The 15,585-nt window shown below is 38.9% G+C and overlaps 1 long non-coding RNA gene across 1 annotated transcript in view; it reads right to left on the bottom strand.

The window, feature by feature from the left end:
* Positions 1 to 13,671, bottom strand: part of LOC125175443 (uncharacterized) — a 28,217-nt gene extending 14,546 nt beyond the window's left edge. Inside the window, exons 1-4 of the long non-coding RNA XR_007155807.1 lie at positions 13,188 to 13,671; positions 10,703 to 10,869; positions 3,595 to 3,657; positions 1,507 to 1,626 (exon numbers count right to left, since the gene is read on the bottom strand). This is a non-coding gene — a long non-coding RNA (uncharacterized LOC125175443). The remainder of the gene's footprint in view (positions 1 to 1,506; positions 1,627 to 3,594; positions 3,658 to 10,702; positions 10,870 to 13,187) is intronic.
* Positions 13,672 to 15,585: the final 1,914 nt, after the last annotated feature.

Here is a 15,585-nt window from a genome sequence, read left to right on the forward strand (position 1 = left end):
TCACAGAATGTTTCAAAATGTGTTTGCCAATATTCAAAAATCAGATTTCTTATAAAAAACTGATTCCTGGCCTCTGAGTAAATTGGAAGATCTGGAAAGTCCAGGCCTGTGGTGGTGTCTCCTTCAGGCTGGGCGGTTATCTGCCAGTCGGGTGCAGACCCCCCCCCCCAGCCCACCTGCTTCTCTCCTCTGTCTCCCCTTAGTTCCTCCAGGCATGTGAGTTTGTAGCCTCTGACTAGTCCAATCCTTCCCTTTTCAGATGTGGAGACTGAAGTCCTAGGGAGAAGTCGAGGGTTGGTACTGGAATCCCTACTCTCAGGCCAGGACGCTTTTTTTTTTATACCTTGTGTTGTGTCTTTTACATTTGGTTGTGTTTGGAGAAGGACTGGAGCTAAAACATGTAAGCCATACTGGGAGAACTGAAATTTGGAGACTTGGGGGCACTGCTGAGATGATTAAAATGAGGTGTGGGAACAAGTAGAGGTCATTGGATTCTTTTTCTTTTCTTTGTGAAAGATGACCTCATTGTATTTGGGGGGGAAAATATATGTTCAGTGCAAAAGATTCAAACAATACAGACAAATACACAGAAGAGGAAAAAGATTCCCCCAAATTCCACTTTCATTTATAACTTCCATTTACATTTTGGTAGATACCCTTCCAGGCCTCTCCCTGTGTATTTATAGATCTACTTAACATAGGCACTGGATGGGCCAAGGAAGGCCTGGGAGTGTGGGGCTTTCGCATTCATCAGTGGGGCTTTAATCCTTCATCGGTTTCCCTTCAACCAATTCTATGATGCGGCCAATTGGGAGTTTCTTCAATCATATTAAAGTGCCACGTAAATGCAGCGTTAAGCCTGTTTGTTCGCCCCAACTCCCTTCCAATCAGACTGTTATTCAGCTCACTCACATAGGTAGAAATTCTATATGAAAATTCTGGAGCTGCCACAGTTCAAAATTTGTTTGAAATTTTCCTAAAGGAGAACATCCAAGTTGTTCTGTAAACTGTTTTTTCCACTAATAGTATTCCTAGAATATCTGTCCCTAGTTTATAAATACAGATTTAAAAAAATACATATCTCACCTTCCAGAACATCCTTAGCAACCTCAAGATAAGCTAATTGGTCTCTCTCTCTCTCTCTCTCTCTCTTTAAGTAGGCTTCACACCCAGCAACAAGCCCCATGACACAGGGCTTGAACTCATGACTCTGAGATCAAGACCTGAGCAGAGGTGAAGAGTTGGACACTTAACTAACTGAGCCACCCAGGTGACCCTTAGCTAGTTGTTCTCTTAAACAGACTTTGCTCCATCTGATTGGTGACTGGAAAGATGGGGCCCACCTAACTGGCACCTAGAGTGCAAATTGTCAAGTCTGTATGATTGCTCATGGTAGGCGTGAATAGGAACAGTTAGTTTCTCAATGATTCTATTGGTCAGGTTTTGCTGCAAAAATGTTCTATAACAAACAAGCCCCAACCATCAGTGATTTACAATGACAGATACTTTTTTTCTCTCACTGGTCTGTGTGCTGCACGTGGGTTGGCCAGGCTTGCGTTGGTCTTAGATTCTGGTCTGCTCCACTTGATTCTCTTCCAGGAGCCTGGCTGATGGTGCAATGGCTACCTGGCAGAAATGCACAAGGTTAAGCCAAATTTCATAAATTCACATACAGCCTCTGGTGAGACATGGCATATGTTACATCCACACACACTCTATAGACCGAGTCCAAAGTGAGTGACATAGAGAACTGTACTTTATCTATAGTATACCATGGCAAAGGTGGAAAAGGAACAAAGAATTCTAAACAAAAAAATACCACCTGTCACAGGAACTAACCATGATGGAATGAAATTTAGATTAAGACATACCTTGAACCTTACTTTTTTTTAATGTTTATTTATTTTTGAGAGAGAGTGTAAGCGGAGTAGGTGCAGAGAGGTGGGGGACAAAGGATCCAAGCAGGCTGACAGCAGAGAGCCCAATGTGGGGCTCAAACTCGCTGACCATGAGATCATGACCTGAGCTGAAGTCGGACCCTCAACCAACTGAGCCACCTAAATGCCCCTACTCTTGAGTCTTATAAATGCAGTTTGAACCCACACTGCTTGAGAATCACAACAGTTTTGTCTAGTATGTTCCTTAATCAAAGACCTTTTGTCATTGGAGATCCATAATGAGAGTCGTCTCTGATCATACTCACTCTGCCTTTATGTTTTACATGCTCTATGCTCTTCTATCTATGCTTCTAATGCTCTTTAGAGTTATGCACTTGGGTCTTTTTTTTTTTTAATTTTTTTTTTTTTTCAACGTTTATTTATTTTTGGGACAGAGAGAGACAGAGCATGAACAGGGGAGGGGCAGAGAGAGAGAGGGAGACAAGATTGGAAACAGGCTCCAGGCTCTGAGCCATCAGCCCAGAGCCCGACGCGGGGCTCGAACTCACGGACCGTGAGATCGTGACCTGGCTGAAGTCGGACGCTTAACCGACTGCGCCACCCAGGCGCCCCTGCACTTGGGTCTTTAACAAAGAAAAAGATTAAACTGCCCTATCAGTTTCTGAATGTAGAGAGAGGTATTTTCTCCTTTGTCTTTCCCTGTCAAAGTTGTACCAATCAGCAAAAAATATATTTTCCTATGAATAAAAACAAAGAGAACTGTTGCCAGGCAACAAATAACAGCATTATTTTTATATTTGTTTTGGAAGGTATAGCATCTTGCTCCACTGTTTCCATGGAGAATCCCAATTGTCAAGATTAATTAAATGCTGGGAGATTGAAATGTATGCAAAGAGGCCAGCTTAGTAAGCCATCACCTATGCTCCAGGGTAGGAGAAATATTTAGATAAAACCTCTTCCCACAAATGAAGTATAATCCCCTGGCATCAAATGACTCAAGTTAATGCTTTCATGTGTGTCAACTGCTTTTCTAAAGGTACTGCAAAAATATTTCATTAAAATCACAAATTACATGTGTACCATTTCCAGGATAAATCACCACTGGATGTTTAGAATGCGTATGAACTGCATCAGAATAGTACAGGAAAGAGATAACCAATGGTTGTAAACAAGGTGCCTCTATTTTGTTAGCATGTCGGCAATGTGCCAACGTGGAAAGGTCTTCCCAGTAAATTGATAAGAGAGGATATCCAAGATCATTCGGAAGAAGTAAAGGAAATGAAGGGAGGGCAGAGTTCAGAGAGTAGTCCTATCAGATATTAAAACATGAAAAATAAAGAGAGAAACGTGTGGCTCTGATGAAAAAACAGACAGCCAAGTGGAATGGGATAGGTAGGGATACTGATTTAAAAAAAGACAAACAAACAAAAACATACAATCAGGGCGCCTGGGTGGCTCAGTCTGTTAAGCGTCTCGACTTTGGCTCAGGTCATGATCTCACCTTTTGTGAGTTCCAGCCTCGCATTGGGCTCTGCTATCAGCGTGGAGCCTGCTTTGGATCCTCTGTCTCCCTCTCTCTGTGTCCCTCCCCTCCTTCCCACCTCAAAAATAAACAAACGTTTACAAAAAAGACATACAATTAATTGTGTAATAGAAGATATACAAATAACCAATAAGTACACGCAAAGATGCTCACCATCACTGGCCACCAGGAAAATCAAAACCACAATGAGATACCACTCCACACCCACTAGGAAGTCTGTAATAAAAAAGGAAATAATGAGTATCGGCAAGGATGTGGAGAAATCATAACACGTTGGTGGGAATGTAAATGGTGCAGCCTGTTTAGAAAACAGTTTCGTAGTTCTTCAAAAGATAAAATATAACTGCTTGACCCAGCAATTCCACTCCTGGGTATATCCTCAAAAGAAATGAGAACATATGTCCACACAAAAACTTGTACACAAATGTTCATAGCAGCATTATTCATAATAATGCAAAAGTAAAAACAACCCAGATATCAACTAATGAATAGATAAATAAAATGCACCATATCTACACAATGGAGTATTCTTTGGTGATAAAAAGAAATAAACTAAATAAAGTACTAATACATGCTACTTCCTGGATGAACCTTGAAAACATTATGCTAGTTAAAGAAGCCACTTATTATGTGACTCTTATATGAAATGTCCAGAATACAAAAATTTATAGAAATAGAAAGTAGATTAGTGGTTGCTTAAGGCTGGGGTGATTGAGAAATAAAGGGGGGGGGTGGCTTCTAAAGAAACAGGGTTTGCTTTGTGGGTAATGAAAATGGTCTAAAATTGTGGTAATGGTTGCACAACTCTGTGAATGTACTAAAAACCAATCAGTTGTAAACTTGAAGTATGTGGCTTGTATGGTAAGTGAATTATATGTCCATAAACGTATTGCAAAATAGTAATTGGGAAAAGGAAGGGTATTGCTTTGGAAAATGGATTAGCAACTTGAAAATAAAATTAGCTTAGACTTTAATCAGTATTAAACTTAAAATCATTTCCAAGCAAGCCAGAGTTAAAGAAAAACAATGGAGTGCCTGGGTGGCTCAGTTGGTTGAGTGTCCAACTCTTTTTTTTTTTTTAATTTTTTTTTTCAATGTTTATTTATTTTTGGGACAGAGAGAGACAGAGCATGAACGGGGGAGGGGCAGAGAGAGAGGGAGACACAGAATCAGAAACAGGCTCCAGGCTCTGAGCCATCAGCCCAGAGCCTGACGTGGGGCTCGAACTCACGGACCGTGAGATCGTGACCTGGCTGAAGTCGGACGCTTAACTGACTGCGCCACCCAGGCGCCCCGAGTGTCCAACTCTTTACTTCAGCTTAGGTCATGATCCTAGGGTCGTGGGGTCGAGGCCCATGTTGGGCTCCATGCTGAGTGTGAAGTCTGCTTGAGATTCTCTCTCTCTCTCTCTCTCTCTCTCTCTCTCTCTCTCTCTCTCCTCCTTCTCTAAAAAATTAATTGATTAGTTAATTAAAAAAATAAAATTAAGGGGCGCCTGGGTGGCTCAGTCAGTTGAGCGTCTGACTTCGGCTTAGGTCACGATCTTGCAGTTTGTGATTTCAAGCCCCATGTTGGGCTCTATGCTGTCAGCACAGAGCCTGGAGCCTGCTGTGGATTCTGTGTCTCCCTCTCTCTGTCTCTGCCCCTCCCCCACTCATGCTCTGTCTCTCTCACTCTCAAAAATAAATAAATACTTTAAAAAATTAAAAATATATAAAATTTAAAAATTTTAAGACAAAAAGGTAGAAGAGGAAAACTGGATATCCACAAGCAAAAGAATGAAGTGTGGTCCTTACCTTAATTAAGTCAAAATGGATGAAAGATCTAAACGTAAGAGCTAAAACTATGAAACTCTTAGAAAGACATATAGTGGAAAGGCTTCATGACAACTGGATACAACACCAAAAGCACAAGCAACAAAAGGAAAAAATAGATAAGTTGGACTTCATCAAAATTAAAATATTCATGCATCAAGGGACACTGTCAGCAGAGTGAAAAGGCAACCCATTGAATGGGAGAAAATATTTGCAAATCATATCTGATAGAGGATTAATACCCAGAATATATAATGAACCCCTAAAACTGAACAACATGAAATCCTGATTTAAAAATGGGCAAAGGGGGCACCTGGGTGGCTTAGTTGGCTAAGCATCTGAGTCTTGATATCAGCTCAGGTCATGAACTCACAGTTCCTGAGTTTGAGCCCCATATCGGGGCCTGCGCTGACAGCACAGAGCCTGCTTGGGATTCTCTCTTTCCCTCTCTCTGCCTCTCTCCCAACCATGCACATGCATGTGTGCTCTCTCTCTCTCCCTCAAAATAAATAAATAAACTTAAAAAAATGGGCAAAGGACTCAAATAGACATTTCTCTAAAGAAGGTATATGACCAGTAAGCACATGAAAAAACGCTCAATAGCACTAATCATTAGGAAAATGCAAATAAAAACTACAATGTCATACACTTTATAGCCATTAGGATGGCAGTTATCCAAAAATTTAAAAAACAGAAAATAACAAGTGGTGAGGATGTAGAGAAATTGTAACCCTTGCGCATTGCTGGTGAGAATGTAAAATGGTACAGCTGCTGTGGAAAACAGGATGGTGGTTCCTCAAAAAGTTACCCATAGAATTATCATATGATTTAACAATTTCACTCTGCATATAGCCAAAAGAATTGAATAAATATTTGTACACCCATGTTCACGGCAGCATTATTCACAATAGCCAAAAAGTAAAAACAACCCAAATGTGCACTGATCAATGAATGGATAAACAAAAAATATAGTATATACATACCATGGAATATTATTCTGCCTTAAGAAGGAAGGAAATTCTGACACCTCCTACAGCAGGGATATAGGACCTTATGCTAAGTAAAATAGCCAAACACAAAAGAACCTGAAACAAAAATTTAAATCCTAAATCCTGCTGCTGTGCTATTGCAATATTATTACAATCATGGGTTGTTTTTTCTTCTACAGTCAAATTCTCCTCCCTGGCAAGCTGCAGACTTTTTTATTGGAGTTAAGCACTGTTTAGAAGGTGAGGTCAGATAATTACCTGTTTCAAAATTGGAAAGAGTTATGTTGAATGAGACACAAGATCCAATACACCTACTAGAAATATATGTGAACTGAAAAAACAAAAAGGAATCCAACGAGCTGTGGGTGAAGTTTCCTGTCCCCGAGAAATGAAAAGGAGTGGTGGCCGCACACCAGCCTGGCAGCTGGCTATGAACCACCAGTGCTTTTGGAAGGAAGTTGCATGAATAGAACCTCCAGCAGTAAGTTCTTCTCACGGCTAGGGAGCCACAGGAAAAGGGAATCTTCTCTGGATCCTTCTTATGGGAGTCAGTAAGGGTCCATCACTGGCAGCAGGCAACACGAAACATGTTGATCATTCAAGAAGAATGACTCTGGACAGATGACATGCGGCACAATAGCCCAGAGCAAAAAGTGAAACCTTAAATGTTCCCCAGGATCCACTGATGAAGTAAAAGGAAAGGCTCAGCACTTGACTAAGGTGGGACCAGAAGGAACCAGCCATCGATCTCCTCTAAAATATTCCCTGCCACGTGTGATGGACCAGATTCTGCTCTAAAGAAAAACTAGAGACAGGATCCTAGGTGGTCTCAAATATATGTACCACAGAGTCACTGGAGACTTTAATGGAAGACCCAGAGGGACTCAAATGCCTTTTTTAGACAATCTGCAATTCTTCCACCTGCTGGATACTTCTTGGGCCAACAAATACTCAGGTCTAAGTGTTTTGGTAGTGATTTAGCTGTTGACACCACTTTTTTTTTTTTTTTAATGTTTATTTATTTTGGAGACAGAGGGAGACAGAGTGCAAGTGGGGGAGGGGCAGAGAGAGAGGGAGACACAGAATACAAACAGGCTCCAGGCCCCGAGCTGTCAGCACAGATCCTGACACGGGGCTCAGACCCATGAACTGTGAGATCATGACCTGAGCCAAAGTCGGACGCTTAACCGACTGAGCCACCCAGGCGCCCCTACACCACTTTCTGAGGATCAGTTTAACAATCTATTTTCCTAAAATTGAGATGGGGTTCAGTGAGGGAAAGGGAATTTTGAAGGGCATGGAAAAGAAGGCAGGGCAAGAGGAGGTCAGGAAATGAGAGGGAGGATAGAAAGATGTTCAGAGGGGGACATTTGAAAATAGGACCAGGAAGGAAGTTGGGAAGAAAAGGCAAGATGGGATATAGAAACGGTGGGGAAAAAGATTTTTGTTCAAATGGACCTGCCTTACGACCCTCACACAGCAAGAATATTATTCAAACCTTGACTTGTGTCTATCACATTAGACTTAATGTGGATAGACTTAATGTGGATAGACTTAATGGAGCCTGGATCCCATAGTGTCTAAAGTTGTATCAGATCTACAGAAAATAGATTTCTGTGTCTTTTAGCTAGATAAATATTTCAGTCCATAAATGTATTGTTTTCACTTATATGATACGAAAACAAAAACAAAAATCTTGTTTGACCTCATTTTTTTCCTCATAAAATAAATGTGATTTTCCAAAGGTCCAGGCATCCATGATGGTCTAGAAACTGTCACAAACCTGGATGAAAGCAGAAACTGGCTTTGAAGCAAAAGGGATACATCTACACCAAACAGCTTAAACAATCTTGAAAAAGTACAAAGTTGGAATTCAAACTTCCTGATTTAAAAACATATTACAATGCTACAGTAATCAAAATAGTGTGGTATTGGCATAAGGATAGACAACAGACCATGAATAAACCTAAATATTTGTGGCCAAATGATTTTCAACAAAGGTGTCAAGACCATTCAATGGGGGAAAGGATAGCCTCTGCAGACTGGATATCCACAAGCAAAAGAATGAATATGGATCCCTATCTCACACCATACATAAAAATTGACTCCAGGGGTGCCTGGATGGCTCAGTCAGTTAAGCATCTGACTTCGGCTCAGGTCATGATCTCTCAGTTCATGAGTTCAATCCCCACGTTAGGCCCTGTGCTGACAGCTCAGAGCCTAGAGCCTGATTTGGATTCTGTGTGTGTCTCTCTCTCTGTCCTTCCCCTACTTGCTGTTTCTCTCTCTCTCTCTCTCAAAAATAAATAAACATTTAAAAAATTTGTTTTTAAATCTTTAAAAAAAATTAACTACAAATGGATCTATGATCTAAATGCAAGAGCTAAAACCACAAACCCTTAAAAGAGAAAAAGGGATAAATCTTTGGGACCCTGGGATTTGGCAATGGATTCTTAAATATGACACCAAAAGCACCAGCAACAACAACAAATTAGATAATTTGGACTTCACCAAAATCAAAAACTTCTGTGCCTCAAAGGATGTTATCAAGAAATAATAAAGACAACCTAGAGAATGGGAGGAAATATTGTGTGACAAGAGGCTAGTATCCAGAATATATGAAGAACTCTTATGATCCAAAATTAGAAAGACAACCCAATCTTAAAATGGGCAAAGGACCTAGACATTTCTCCAAAGAATATGTACAAACAATCAACAAACACACAAAATGATGTTCAACATTATTAGCCATTAGGGAAATGCAAATCAAAACCACAATGAAGTACCACTTCGGACCCACTAGGATAGCTGTTAAAACAACAACAGCAAACAAACAAAAAATAAACAAAAAATAACAAGTGTTGGCAAGGATATAGAGAAGTTGGAACTTTGTACTTGTACTTTGTGGTAGGAATGCAAAATAGCTCAGACCTAGTGGAAAACTGCCCATTCCTCAAAAAAGTTAAATACAGAAATTTTACTCCTAGGTATAGACCCAAAAGAATTGAAAACCGGCACTAAAACAGGTACATGAAACATGTACCCACTCATAACAGCACTATGCATGATAGCCAATAAGTGGAAACAGCCCAAATGCCCATCAACAGATGAACAGATAAACAAATTTTAGTGTATACATACAATGAAATATCACTCAGCCATAAAAAGAAATGGAGTGCCGATACATGCTACAACATGGGTGGATGACCACCAACACACTATATACTAAGTGAAAGAAGCCAGACACAAATGGTCATATATTATATGATTCTATTTTTTTGGAAATTTCAAGAATAGATAAATTCACAGAGACAGAATGCAGATTGGTGGTTTCCAGGAACTGGGGATAGGGCAGGGGGGAGAGGAGACCGGGGAGAGGAGACCAGGGAGAGTACTTGGTGGACAAAGGGTTTTACTTTAGAGTGAAGGAAATTTATTACCAGTAGACAGAGGTAGTGGTTGTGCAATATCACGAATGTACTAAATGCCACTGAATTTTTCACTTTAAAATAGTTAATTTTATATAATGAAAATTTTACCTCAATATATATTTTTAAAAAGGGAAATATCCATTACAAATCACATATTGCATATTTTATCCTGAAACGTTAGAGCCAGTATCTGACTACAACCTATTAGCCTGAATTGTCAAAAACTCTTTGATTTCATAAACTTGATTGTCTTTTCTCCTCATGCCACTTCAGTTCTTCCTAGGTCTCTGTGAGAGATTAGAATCACTATGGACACAATCCAGGGAAAGTGGGAGGGGAAGAATTCTTGGTAAGGGGATTACTGACTGCTGGCCACATTATCAGTAAAATCTCTGTGATTCTATAAGTTTTTTTTTTTTCAACGTTTATTTATTTTTGGGACAGAGAGAGACAGAGCATGAATGGGGGAGGGGCAGAGAGAGAGGGAGACACAGAATCGGAAACAGGCTCCAGGCTCCGAGCCATCAGCCCAGAGCCCGACGCGGGGCTCGAACTCACGGACCGCGAGATCGTGACCTGGCTGAAGTCGGACGCTTAACCGACTGTGCCACCCAGGCGCCCCAAATGATTCTATAAGTTTAATGACAAACTGAACCCCAGAATGAAGTTTCATAAGTACAACTACATAAATATGACATCTTGTATAAACGTAAAATTGTATGAGTATAATGGCATTCTATATTACCTAAGACATTCTGTCAGGATGTCTATAAATTACTTTAACATGCTGTGACATAAGGTGTGATGTATCAGGTTGAACCATGAAAAACTGCAGATTTTCACATTTTTGCCCTACAAATTTGGCCATTTCATATGGTTAGACCTAACAACTACGTGCATTAGCATTGATCTACAACCTGTGGAACCTTAGCCTTAGTCATACTTAAGGAAGGCATTCAACCATTTAATCAGAAAGTCCACACTTAGTGAGTTTAGTTTTAGACACATTGGGTTGGAAGTACTGTACCTGCAGAATATCCAAGGGGAGTTGTTCAGGAGGCCATTGGGTATAAGGCGCTGGAGCTTCAGAGAAAGACTTAGGCTGGAGACTAAGTTCTAGAAAAATCAGCACAGATTTGGTAACTGGAGCTGTGGGATTAGACGAGCTTTTTCAGAGAAAGCCTTCACATGGCTCTGTTGAAAAAGGCGAAGAAAAAAAAATCCAATTGTCTCTAGATACGCAATTCACCAATCTGGCAAGGTAGTAAACTTAGTGAGTGACTCATATTTTCTTTGAAATGTTCTTACGTTTTTAATGCCTAATAAATCTAATTGCCTAAGCTACCAAATTGTCCATGTGATAAATTACATATATGTCATTCTGAGAAGGGCACCCAAGTGTTAACAGTGGCTGTGGCATAGATTCATAGGAGCCCCCTACAATCTTTCTTTTCTTCTTCTTCCTTAGTAATAGGTACTTTGATATTTAACTTGGCACATTGGTGTCCAAATTACTAATTCAACCCCAACAGAACTATATCATTAGAGTTCTATTCAGATTTTCCATTTCTTCTAGAGCTAGTTTCAATAGTTTGTGTCTTTCTAGGAATTTTTCCATTTCATCTTGGTTATCTAATTTGTTCAATACAATAGTCCATAGAATTTCCAATACTTTTTATTTATGTTAGGTCTGTAGTAATGTCCTCTCTTTTATTCCTGATTTTAGTAATCTGAGTCTTCTTTTCTTAGTCTAGCTGAAGAATTGTTGATTTTGTCTGTCTTTTCAAAAAACCAACTTTTAGTTTGGGTGATTTTATGTGTTATTTTTCTATTCTGTATTATACTTATTTCTGCTTTAATCCTTATTATTTCCCTCCCTGCTTGCTTTGGGTTTAATTTGCTCTTCTTTTTCTAGTTTCATAAGGTAGAAGGATAGAAAATAGATTTGATACTTTTCTGTTTTAAAAATGTAGGCTATAAGTTTTAAAATGTAGGCTATAAAAACTTACAGCTATAAGTTTCCAACTATGAGCACTGAATCATATGTTTTAGAATATTGTGCTTTCATTTACATTCATCTCAAAGTCTTTTCTAATTTCACTAGAAATTAGTGAAAGAGTCAATTTCTTTGACTCTTTATTCATGTTAATTTCCACATATTTGTGAATTCCACAAAAGTTCTTCTATTGAATTTAATTTCATTCCATTGCAGTTGGAGAAGATACATTGTAAGAGGTCAATCCTTTAAAATTTTTTGAGATGTGTTTTATGGCCTACCATATGTTCTATCCTGGGGAATGGTCCATGTGCACTGGAGAAGAATTTGTATCCTGTTGTTGTTGGATGGAGTGTTCTATAGTTGTCTATTAGGCCTAGTTGGTTTATAGTGTTGCTTAAGTCTTTTACTTTTCTTTTCGACCTTAAGTCTTCTATTTTCTTATTGATCTTCTGCCTAGTTGTTTTCTCCATTATTGAAAGTAAGGTGTTGAAGTCTCCCAACTATTATTGTTGACTATTATTGTCTATTTTTCCCCTTCAATTCTGCCAGTTTTTGGTTCATTTACTTTTTGAATATGTTGTAAGGTGAATATATATTTATAATCACTAGGTCTTCTTAGGGACTGACTCTTTGATCATTAGAAAATGGTCTTCCTCATTTCTAGTAACAATTTTTATCTTAAAGTCAATTTTTTCTGATATTAGTATAGCCTTTGCAGCTCTCTTTTGGTTACTCCTTGCATGGTATATCTTTTTCCCATCCTTTTGCTTTCAACCCATTTGAGTCTTTGAATCTAAAGTGTCTCTTGTAGATACAATCCAACATAGTTAGATCCTTTTTTTTAAATCCATTCTGCCAATCTCTGCCTTTGATTGGAGTATTTAAATCATTTACATTTAATTTTATTAAAATTACTAGTAACAAAGAAGTTATATCTGCCATTCTGCTATTTGTTTCCTATTTGTCATGTATTTTTTGTTTATTCCTCCATTATTGCCTGATCTTGCATTAAATATTTTTTACTGTACCATTTTTATTCCCTTGTAGTTTTTTTTAGTGTGTGTGTGTATATATATATATATATATATATATATATATACACACACACATATATATTTAGTCATTTTATCAGTGGTTGCCTTGAAGACTAAAAGTAACATCTAAACATAATAATCTAGTTTGTACTAATAGCAACTTAATTTCAATAGTATACAGAAACGTTTCTCCTATATAAGTTCATTCTCTCCCACCTCCCCTGTGCTATTATTGACATACAAATACCTTGTTTTACATTATATTCCCAATGACCTGTATTTATAAGTATTGCTTTATGCAGTTGTCTTTTAAATTAGATGGCAGAAGAAAAGGGCTTCAAACAAAAGTTACATTTATAGAGTCTTTTATATTTACCTATGTGTTGTTACCTTTGCCAGTGGGATCTTTGTTTCTTCATGTGGGAAGAGGGAGATGTAAATAGGGTAAAATAAAATGCCCCAAAGTTCATTGTTCTTACCTTGATTCAGCAACTTTTCTTGGATAAATGCTTCTTGGATTATTCCAAGTCTTTGATTTATATCCAGCATTCTGAAAAACATTTTGACAATTTTTGCCTGTGTTCTCATTACTTTTATGGAGAAATGGATTTTTAGAGATCTTTATTTTGCCATTCCCACTGATGTCACTCTAGTGCCTAGCTAAAAGTTCTGTATTCCCTATCTTTCCTTGTAACTATTGTGACTGTGTGACTAAGTTTTGGCCAATGAGTTATAAAAAGTAATGTGCGTGCTTCTGAGGAAACCAACTCGAAAGACAGCTGTCATGTGCCCTTTGCTCCCTTCTTGTTCCCTTCCTCCAATCTGCTACCTGGAATATGAAATAAAGCTGGAGCCCTGGCAGCTATCTTGGACTATGAGAATGAGGGCCACACCCTAAGAATGGTGAAGTGGACAGCTATAAATAGCTGTGGCATGATGATTTTAGAGCCACCAGATACAGGCCACCAGCCTGTTTCCAGATATATTAGATAAATATGTAACTTAGATAACTTTGTTTCAGTTACTATTATTTTTAATATTCTTACCCCTGATACTTGCAGCTGAAGTTAATTCTGACTCCTAGAGTACTTATCATTGGATTGTAGGAATATTATCTGCTTTTACTTTCTTAAAATATTTTTTTTTCAATGTTTATTTATTTTTGGGACAGAGAGAGACAGAGCATGAACGGGGGAGGGGCAGAGAGAGAGGGAGACACAGAATCGGAAACAGGCTCCAGGCTCTGAGCCATCAGCCCAGAGCCTGTTGCGGGGCTCGAACTCACGGACTGCGAGATCATGACCTGGCTGAAGTCGGACGCTTAACCGACTGCGCCACCCAGGCGCCCCTTAAAATATTTTTTATATTATCTGGTTTTTCCTTATTAGCATTTATTATTTTATGTGAGAAAAAAGCTATTTACATGTAAATAAATATACAGTGATACTAATGTATATGCTAAAACATATGTGTATGAATTTAATGTATAAAATATATATAAATATATATAATATATAAAAAAATATATAAAAATATATATGTCACATTTGTGTGTGTATATCTATGCATATACATATGGACATACACATACATACATGTCCATCTTTTTATGTTTTGGAGGGTTGAAAATTGTCTTCTTTTACATGGTCGTATGTCAGATTGATGCATTTCCAAAGCAACTGGAATGCAATCACAACTAGTCAATCAAGTAAATCAAGAATTCTATCCCCACACTCTGGTTCAGTTGCTACGGTGGGGAGAGAGGAGGATGAGCTAGAGCGGTGGGCATGAGATTACAGTCTGTGGGAGGGTGGATGGAGACTGGGGAAAGACTAGTGAAAGAAGGAGCACCGACACCCATCAGCACAACAAGATCTGAAACACACCCTCCTGTTTTTTGGAGGGAGACAACCTCAGGACCTAAAGACTGATGTTATGTCAATGTTCATAGAACCTTTGCCTAGTGTTTTTCCCCGTCTTCTCTGACTACTACATAACGAAAACCAGGTAAGCCAGTTCTGCACCCAGAACCATCACAGAGGAGGCAGCCTGGAGTCACCCTGAAACAGAAACAGATAATGATTTAAGCTACGTGATTGCCACACTTACCTGCTGGGTAAAATATAAGAGTAAATGGTTTAGATGGGATTAGAAACAAAAGACCAGAATAAGCACTTCTTTAATCTCTTTTGAAAAATAAGAATTTAAGCCTCTCTCTGAAACTTTCTATCTAGCAATAGAATGACTGAGTCTTTTATGTTCTCTTTTCCTAGTATTGTTTTTAATCAGCCAAATACATATAAATTTTAAAAATAATATTAAAAAGTTCAAAATCATCCCTCCTTGCCCTCGGTCCTACTCTCTAGAGCCAACTGCTTTCAATACTTTTGTTTATTCTTTTATTGGTTGCCTATTTCTTTTTTTTTTTCTTTTTTTTTTTCTTTTCTTTTTCAACGTTTATTTTTATTTTTGGGACAGAGAGAGACAGAGCATGAACCGGGGAGGGGCAGAGAGAGAGGGAGACACAGAATCGGAAACAGGCTCCAGGCTCTGAGCCATCAGCCCAGAGCCCGACACGGGGCTCGAACTCACGGACCGCGAGATCGTGACCTGGCTGAAGTCGGACGCTTAACCGACTGCGCCACCCAGGCGCCCCTGGTTGCCTATTTCTAAACAATATGTTTATTACATTAATATTTGATTTATCATATTTAAATGTTTTTAACATTTATTCATTTTTGAGAGAGAGAGAGAGAGAGAGAGAGAGAAAGAGAGCGTGAGCCAGGGAGGGGCATAGAGAGAGGGAGACACAGAATCCAAAGCAGGCTCCGGCCTCTGAGATGTCAGCACAGAGCCCCACACAGGGCTCGAACTCAC

This window comes from Prionailurus viverrinus, chromosome C2 (assembly GCF_022837055.1).
Source record: "Prionailurus viverrinus isolate Anna chromosome C2, UM_Priviv_1.0, whole genome shotgun sequence".
NCBI lineage: Eukaryota > Metazoa > Chordata > Mammalia > Carnivora > Felidae > Prionailurus > Prionailurus viverrinus.